This window comes from Melanerpes formicivorus, unplaced genomic scaffold (assembly GCF_026170545.1).
Source record: "Melanerpes formicivorus ecotype bairdi unplaced genomic scaffold, bMelFor1.0.p_v2 SCAF_46, whole genome shotgun sequence".
Taxonomy (NCBI): domain Eukaryota; kingdom Metazoa; phylum Chordata; class Aves; order Piciformes; family Picidae; genus Melanerpes; species Melanerpes formicivorus.
In genome coordinates, this window is record NW_027142398.1 from 1,872,022 (window position 1) to 1,881,046 (window position 9,025).

The window sequence follows — 9,025 nt, forward strand, 5'->3', positions numbered from 1 at the left end:
CCTCCCCTCTGCTTCCCAGCTCTGCAAAGTTAACACCAGACACAAGGCACCGTTTATGTGAGGCGGCGCAGAGAAAGGGCGAGGTTTGTGCTGGGAGGCTGTCTGAGACCTCGCTGTCTGCTGGGTAAAAAGTGGCTGTGGGTAGGGAGTGTGAGGCACAGCACTGAAACCTAACTATTCAAAAAGGTTGAAAACTTTCAGCTTTCCTAGCTGTTTGTCTCCCTGGGTGCTCAGCTCAGCCATACCAGCTCTCCTCCTCCTTTACTGATACATGCTCACCTGCTTTTGTGCCCTTTGGGGCATCTTCCAGCTCATGCCAATTGCAGTTTTTGAGTGGGATTTGGTGTGGTGCTGCACTTGCTGCTTTTGTGCTGCCCAGGAAATTAACCTTGTGTGGAAGCACTGCCCTGAGATCATTTTCCTTGGCACTACCACTTCCAGCCCCCATCATGCCTGAAGGTTTTAATGCACTTCAATACAACAGGTGACTCACACATGCAAGGAATTGTGCCCTGGTTGCTGTGCAGAAGCCCTCTCTGGGACTGGAGCAGCTCCCAGGGTGCAAAGCACATGGTGAAATCCAACAGTGTCAAAGTGCTGCTCATGGTTTGTGTGTTTTTTTAATGGGAGTCTAAGAAATGTCATCCTTGAGGTTGAAGCAGCTGCTGTGGTTCCTCTTCTTGCTCATGTGGCCTTTCCTAGAAAGAGGTTCTGGGATGCCCTGAGGAAAAGCTCTTCAGGAAATGAGATAGCAAGAGCCCTTTTTGATTGTTCACATGTCACAGGATAGCTACAGAAAGGGAGTATTAGATGGGTAAGAAAGTATAGGCAGCAGCAGAAGCCAGTGACCTCCCCTAGCCCCCAGCATGCCCAGGAAACAAGGACCAGCACCCCCAAACCCAGAAGTATCAACTGGAACAGGAGCCTCTCATGTTCCAGCCTGAACTTCAAGCCCCACACTACTTTGCTCCAGCCAGCATTCCCCATTTGAAGCTGGCATGACAGCATGGAATATCCTCAAGCAGATTCAGCTCAGCCCATGAGGCCAAACCAGGATGGGTTAGACTGGGGTTTGAAAAGATGGTGTGGTTGCCTTGGAATGGTTTGACTTGAAATTGAGTGTAACTAAGAGTGAGCAGGGAAATCACTCTCTGCAAGATACCCAACACAGGGTTGTGTGTTTGTGCTTAAGAATGAGCCTGGAAATGACAGAAGCTTTGACAACTTGCCCCTGCTGACTGGAAGAGCACCACTGGACATGGAAGCTGGATATTGGCTTTCCAAACCCTTCAGTGGTCTGGTTGCAGGAAGAACCATCATCAAGGAGCTCTTGACTGCTTTTGAAGTCAGATAGGAGGGGAAGGGGAAAGAAGGAATAGGCAAGCAGCTAAGAAATACAGGACAATAAATTCTTGAAATCTGGTATTAAATCTATCAAAGCAAATAATAGGTCCTGGTGGTAGAGGACATTATTTGGTTTTTTTGGTCTGAAATTGGCCAGCCCTCATCTTTTGGGGGCATTCATCTTGGGGAGGTGAGGGCTTTGAAAAGGCAATTACAACCGGTGACTGATTAGCCTGGGATGTGACACTTTTATGCATCAGATATGTTTAACTGGATTAACCTTAGAGGAATTTACACTGACACCTTAAGAGATCTATCTTGTGCTCAGCCTGGAGAAAAAAATCTGAATTCTCCTTCCACTTAAATCTTATTTACATTCATTTTTATTACCAAATAAACGGGGCTGAAGTTTTAGTGGAGTCTTGCCAGGTTCTGAAGGCATTGTGGCAGCAGAGTTGGAAGGAAGCAGGTGTTGCTGTTGTGACTCCTTAGAGAAAGGCCCTTGAGGGAAGGTGGAGTGGTGCACGTGCACCAGAGCACGGTTCCAGTCTGGTTTCTTGCCTGGACATAACCATCCCAGAGGGAAGATGACTGAAAGCAGTGAGATTACCCATCCAATTTATCCACATTAGGGTTTTAATTTCCTGCTAATAAGGTATTTAAGCCTTCCAGAAAGCAGCTTGTGGTCTTTGTAGACTTTTTAATCTTTACACAGTATGCAGAAAGTACATTCTCAAAAATGGGTTCTTACTGGAGACTTGCAGGAAGCAGTCAGGTCTCTGAGGTGCTCGGTGAGCTGCTCCTCTCCATTCCCCAGCATGTTTGGAGGCCTGGTGTATCCAAATTTCCATGCAGCTTCCCCATCTCTGGCAGTGGGAAGCAGTTCCTCTCGTTGCTGATTCATCTCCATGTCTCTTGTGCTTCACTCCACTGAAATCTGGTTAGGTATGAGACAGACTCCGGTGGAATGAAGGACAACAGAACCCATGGATGGTCCTTATTGCACTTGGAAAACGTGGGTGAGCTTATCACACATTAACATACCTGGTAGGGAAGCATGGCTGGGGCACTGGTGTCCAAACCCTCTGTAGGAGGCATGAAACTCTACAGTCAGTGCCTGGGGGGTGCTATAGGCTCAAACTTCCATTGGCTTTAATTTTTCCCCCATATCCCTGTTGTTCCTTCTCTAATTCCACCCTGTAACAAAGCAGCCAGGTACGTTTTGGAATGTTAACTGTGGGAACAACTTACCAGAGCACAGGGCAAGGCTTTACCTTTTGAAGGTCTTAAACTACCAGGAGCCTCTCCAGATTGAACTGCTGGAGAGTTTTGTGCTTTTATGGCTTTTACAAAGGAGAGCCAACAAGGTAATCACCATATTCCCATGTGGCCTGAACCCCCTGAATCTGCAAAAGCCAAAGAATGCCAGGAGGCAATTGTCTTCTACTGCTGCTGCTTTTCAAAGAGCTCTGGCCATGAGAAGTGTTAAGCTGCTGCTTCCCTTTAGCCTAGATAGGGAAGAAATAACCTCCCTTAGTCACAGCCCCACACGATACGGTAATTAGAGTCTTCTCCTAACGCAGGGAGAGAGGACAACAGATGACTTGTCCAGACATGGCACTGCCAGCTGCCACTGCTCACACCCACGCTTTACTGAACCCCTGAAATGGATCAGGAATATTATGGGATTGCCCTGAATCATAGAATTGTTTTGGTTGGAAAAGACCTCTAAGCTCATCAAGTCAGCCATTGAGCCAACACCACCATGCCCACTAAACCGTGCCTCCAGGGGTTGAGAGGATTCAGGCAGCTAAGCCAAGCACTGCCCAGGCTCTACAAGCTGTGCAGCCTCTTCCAAAGTGCTTCCAAGCTGTGAAAGAGACAAAAATAAAGAAAATAAAGACTGATATATTCTCCTACCATAAAAAAAAAACCCAAACAGAAACAACTCAACCCATCCCTGTGTCTCTGCAGTAAAGGTGTTTGAGGTTCTTGCAAAGGGTCTGATTGAGGATGGGGTTTACCTGCCAACTTAATCCCTTAATCTGCACATACTTAGGAGCAAGTGTTGCTGCTCACCTAAAGAATTAGAAAGAAACAAAATCTACCCTGAAACAGGCAAATCCTGTGAGTGAAATGAAAGCCTACCATATCCCAGCAAGCAAAGGCAAATAGCTTCCATTTTGGGTGGCTTTTCTCCACAGGGACATGAAACCAAATGAGGGCACCCAGACCCACCAGTTCCTGCCTCCCTGGGCAAACTGGGACTTTCATAGTGCCTAAGGAAATGAAGTTCTGAACAGCACCACAGCTTGGCAGCTCCTGGATAACCAAGATTTCAGCTTTTAATTTGCCTGCACTCTGCAGCTTGGGAAAAGTTAGGCTGGGCTGCAAAAAAAAACTCCACTGAAATACTTGCCTGCACTTAGGGAGGGGAGGAAAAAAGCCAAGGCACCAAAACCTTCGCTGTGGAGGTGCTGATGGAGGGTTTAACAGAACAAATAGCTTAGGGGGTTTCTTGCTCAGTCCTGCTTTAAATCCAGCCCTGCTGTCTCTTGCTGCATTGAAGCCTCTCCCTTCATTTTGTCAAGACATGTTAAAAGCATTTGGATAAGTCCTGAGAAAGGGTGGCCTAGGCAGGAACCCATCAACCCAAATTCCTCTCTGCAATCCTGGCTTATTTGAAATGCCTTTTATCAGGCAAGTTACAACGGGCTTTAGCACCGTAAATGCCTAACGCACACCTTCCAGCTATTAACCCTTTCGTGCCTGGAATCCACAAAGCCAGCATGCCCTGGAGAGAAAAATCGCTGCAAGGCTGGCTTTGGCTTCCTCCAGGAACAGCTCAGGAGTAACTGAAAGTGCTTATCAACAGAATCTGGCATTAAAACAATGGTAATAAAAACTTGAAATACAAGCTCCAGGAGCCCACTTCTAACAGAAACTACCCCTCACTCCTGAACTACTGATTTAAAGTAAATTAAAGGTTACCAGTATGGTGGTGGGGAGGGTTCAACCTTTTAATGAGATACCCTTTGGCTTTTCCTTCTCCCTGGGGGGAAGCTTTGAGAATCAGGCTGAGGTCTTTTGAATCCACCTGAGCAGTAGCAAAGATCTGCTGCATCCTCAGAAGTGGCAAACCTTTAACTAAAGGTCAGATAAAATTGTGCTGGACTTCTCTGAACTTTAAAGTGAGCAAATGTTTCTATGTTTCTGTGTCTATAGGGGAACTAAGAGCAAGAGGAAGATGCTCTGAGCCAAAGCTCCTTGCCTTTGTTACCTGAAACGGACTTTGCATTGGGCCAAGCGATTGCAAGCCCTTGAAATTCTCAGTGCAGTACTCTGGGTGCTCTCCAAGTGCCAGCAGCTCATCCTCTTGGTAAGAAAAGCATACCATAATGTTTGACTGCAATGTATTTCAAGTTAAGCATAAGGAAAACCTGTCTTCTGAAGCTCAGATCCCATATGAAGTGTGGGATCCAGAGGCAACACACTCCTACAGCCCATTCCTGAGCCAGGTAGGATGTCTAAAATTGACCTTGGCTGGAAGTGTTCTGGTGCTACCCTCACACTTTTCCACTGCCTTTGCTTGCTGGTGGCTTTGAAAAGGAAATTCACTCTGTGTTCCTGTTGGCTTTGAGTAAGCTTTACAACACAATAAGTTAAATTTGTGGTTGGCTTTATCACTGTGCAGTGCTGGTGGAAGGGAACCTGGTTTATAGCAGTAGCTGGAGTAATATACAAAGCTCTTGATTCTCTGTTAAAAGAGAGGGGAGAAGGCCTTTAGGATCTTCTTTGGGTGGACACAGTGTAAAGAGCAACACCACAGAAGGGGGGAAAGCAGCCTGAGTCCAGTGGCTCCTCTGACCTGAGAGAGAAGTTCTGCTTCTTCAGGAGAGCTCACCTGGCCTAATCCTTTTAGCATCCACAGTGCCACACAACACTGTGGACATCTTGGGCTTCCAAAGCATTTCACAAACTCAAATTAATGCAAGTCAGAACTTTCTCTAGAAGGAAAACCAACAAATACAAGTACTTTGGAAATATTTCACTTTCCCCTGGTATCTCTGGATAGCTGAGAGAACATTCTTCAAGTGATAGGCATAGAAAAATCAAGAGAAGAAGCAACTGACTGAAGCTAAGCTCAATTCTTATGAGTGGTAGTTGAGATGGCTGCTCAGATCTGGTGTTCATGGCACCAGTGTAAATCCAGAGCAGCTCTATGGGTTCTGTGTTACCCTCAAGGCCAGGGATAACCACATGGCCCTGGTCTTGCTAAGGAATCTGTCCATGCATCATCAGTTATTGCCCTGGATCACTTTGTTAGAATCTCCATAATGAATGTTTAAGATGTTGGGATTTTTCCTTTCAAATGAATCATAGAATGAGGAGGGTTGGAAGGGACACCTCTGGGGATCATCCAGTCCAACCCCCCTGCTAAAGCAGGGGCACCTAGAGCAGCTTGCCCAGGACTGCAATGTCTGGGTGGGTTTTGAAGGTCTCCAGAAAAGGAGACTCCACAACCTCTCTGGGCAGTCTAGTGTTCTAGCACCTTCAAACTCAAGAAGGTTTTCCTGAAGTTCAAGTGAAACCTCCTGGGTTCCAGTTTGTGCCCTGTTTCCTGACCTCCGTTTCCAACCAGCAAAGGGCAGCTGCATTGATGTTGGTAGGAGACAGAATGAGGAAGGCCCTGCTGTAGGAAAAGTGTGGATCCACCTCCTTACAACCTCCTCTCCAGGGCCTCAGCCTTCCAGAGCCACCATCACCTCTACACCAAGTGACTCCCAGCCATGATGTAACTCTCCCCCAGTTTACAACAGGTTTACACAAGACATAAGAACACGTGGTCGTGGCGCTCACTCACCTGTCCTGGTTACCCAGGTACCAATCCCGGCTTCCCACGGCCGTGCTCAGCTTCACACCAAAGCACCAGGGCTCTAAGGAGCCGGGGATGGGAATGACCCAGCTGGGCGCTGGCACTTCGGGGCTGCTGCTGCTGCCCTTCTCCATCCTTCCTTCCTTGGACCAGAATCCCAGGGACCAGGCGGGAGCGTTACCGCGGGGGGCACTGCGCGCTGGGGGAGGTCCCCCCCGCGGAGAGGCGCGGAGGGGCCAGGCGGGAGCGGGACCCGCACCCCGCGCAGGAGGCTCCTTAAAAAGGCGGCGGGGCGCGGGGGCGGAGCCGCGGGCGGGTGGGGCTCAGGTGCGCGGTGCCTGCGCGCTGCCTGCAGGCTCCGCCCCGCGGCCAGGCGCGCTGCTTGCGCGGGGGCGAGCGAGGGGTGGGGGTGGGGGTCCGGATCCACCCGGGGGCTTTGGAAAAGCGCTGAAAGAACGTGGGGGGTTTTGCCTCCGCGGCCCCGCAGCCAGCGCAGCCAGGCGGAGTTTTGCTCCCTGCCCCCCAAACAGCACTTGTTTAAAAAAAGGAGGAAAAAAGTGCAAAGTCTGAAAGGGACTCTTGTGGTCAGCCCCAGCTGCCTCACCCACCTTCTGCTCGCTGTTTGCTTTGCCCTGTAAAGAAACACCCGCCTTTGCTTTCCCAGAGAGCCATGGATTCATAGCATGGCTTGGGTTGGAAGGGACCTTAAAGATCACCCAGCTCCAACCCCCTGCCAGGAGCAGGGACACCTCCCACCCGCCCAGGTTGCTCAAGGCAGTGATGCTAAGGCATCGGGAAATGTCTTTGGGAGCTTGTTGTGGAGCGTGCAGTGTGCTCTGAGATTGGGATTGGGAAGGGACCTGGAAACTAATAATTCCAGCAGCAAGAACCTGCCATGGGTGTGTGTGTGTGTGTCTCCTTGTGAGGAATCTGGAGAGAAGTTTATGGAGTGCAGGATGCTCTGTCAAAGTGCTTCCGTGGGATGGGTTTGACACCAGCTCTGGAGGAAGTCAGGTTGTAGTGAGACTTCTGAAGTGGTGTTCACAGAGTCCCAGAATGCCAGGTTGAAAGGGACCCCAAGGATCATCTGGGCCAACCTTTCAAGGTTATAGTGGAGTTGAAATGAGCTGGCCCAGCAGCCTGTCAAGCTGAGTGTTAAAACTGTCCAGCGTAGGGGGGGTCCACTACTTCCCTTGGGAGATGATTCCAATCTCTGACTGTTCTCAGGGTGACACATTTTCTTTTGGATTGCAAATGGAACATCCTCTATCTTTGCCCTCCTTTTCCACAGAGCAAAAGGTGCTCAGCCAGCAGACTAACGCTGGTGGTGCCAGGTGGGGGCAGGCAGGGGACTCACTCCAAACTCAGGGTCTGTCCTGCAACCTCCCAGAGCATCACTGGCTGGGACAGTGGTCTCCCTGCTTTGCACTTAGCAAAGCCATTCTGGAAGGCAGGTTACTTCTGGATCGTTTCAATCTGCTAGTCTGCGTCAATCAACATATTTTCATCACTTTGCCTTTGCAGGGGAGCAGGGGGTAGAGAACTAAGTAAACAAAACCCTTTAACTTCACTTATTTCTTTTTATAGTGCTGACAGCTTTCTGCCATCTTTCCACCCTGCTCTCCATGTAAGGGCTGCACACAAATCCTCCTTCTCTGTTTGTTCCTTGAGTGAACCAGAGCTTCACAATCCAGGCTGCTTTGGTTCTGACCCGGGTGCCACGGCTTCCTGCTTTGATTTGGGTTCAGAATTGCAATGAGCAGCTATCTCCAGCATGACAATTACAAATTAAAAGCTCTGATTTCTTTTTTCTGCCACATGACTTAAGCATGGAGGTGATGTATCAGCCTAGAGATGCGTCTGCTGGAATAGTTTTGGAGTAAAGGAAGCCAGCCTTTTTCAGATGAGAAATACATACTGAAGGGTCTCACTGCTCAGTGCTTGCTTGAATTTCCTTCCTTAGGGCTGTGGGAAACCATAAGCCAAACTCTCCCCAGTTTTGTGCTGCTGCACAGTTTGAAGCCAGGGCAGTAGATTTCAGATACAAATCAGTTCTTTGTTTGTTTTGTTTGATGCTGCAAAATAACAAATGCCTCCAGAGTTTACAAGCACTGCTGTCAAGAACAGGTGTGGGGCTGGCTGTGGCATGGGCAGCTGGGTGGGAATGTCCTGTTGTTCCACAGTATCCACTCATTGCATCTGGCTGTTCCCTGAAACTTTCAACACGTCCCTGTGGGGTGGAAAAAGCTGCTAACACATCACCAAACCGCTGCTGGGAGCTCTCAAACCCTGCTGATGGAAACGTGTCAGGGGACGAAGCCTCTTCCCTGCAGTACCTGAAAGGCACATTCCACTGTTTGCCTTCCAGGGGGGAAACTTGTGTGGTCTTGAAGGCCTGTCAGCTTTGACCTCTAAATTTGTCCAATAAATGGAATCAAATTATTTACTTGGACTGCAGGTTTGAGACATCAAACACAGGCAGAAGAAAGCTCAGGGCCACGTCTCCTGAAATTGCCCACTGTAAATTCAGACCACAAGAAGGCAGAGAGTAATTACCTGAGGGTTTTCTCCTGTTTGCCTCCAAAGCTTATTTATGATTGTGAAAAAAATCTTTGTAAAGCAACTGCCTGCATAGGAGTGAGGATGAAATGGAGCCCTCAGACCATGCATTCTTAATATTTCCCATCACAGAGCAGCACTGAGTTTCACTTCTCTTTTGCATGCTTGCTTTGACCCTGCTGTGCTGCAGCTTAGCCCTTTCTCTCTGCAGCACTTGCTCTCCCACATGCATAAAAGGAAAACCAT

General features: G+C 48.7%; 1 long non-coding RNA gene across 2 annotated transcripts; it reads right to left on the reverse strand.

Moving 5' to 3' along the window:
* Nucleotides 1-1,711: 1,711 nt before the first annotated feature.
* On the reverse strand, nt 1,712-6,459 carry LOC137451813 (uncharacterized). 2 transcript variants are annotated; one of them, XR_010989904.1, is made up of 3 exons: nt 6,209-6,459; nt 2,389-3,214; nt 1,712-2,281 (listed from the first exon to the last, which is right to left on the reverse strand). It is a non-coding gene; the product is annotated as an uncharacterized lncRNA (long non-coding RNA). The 2 variants fall into 2 exon arrangements; XR_010989903.1 differs by having other exon boundaries at nt 1,712-3,214.
* Between the last annotated feature and the right edge of the window lie 2,566 nt (nt 6,460-9,025).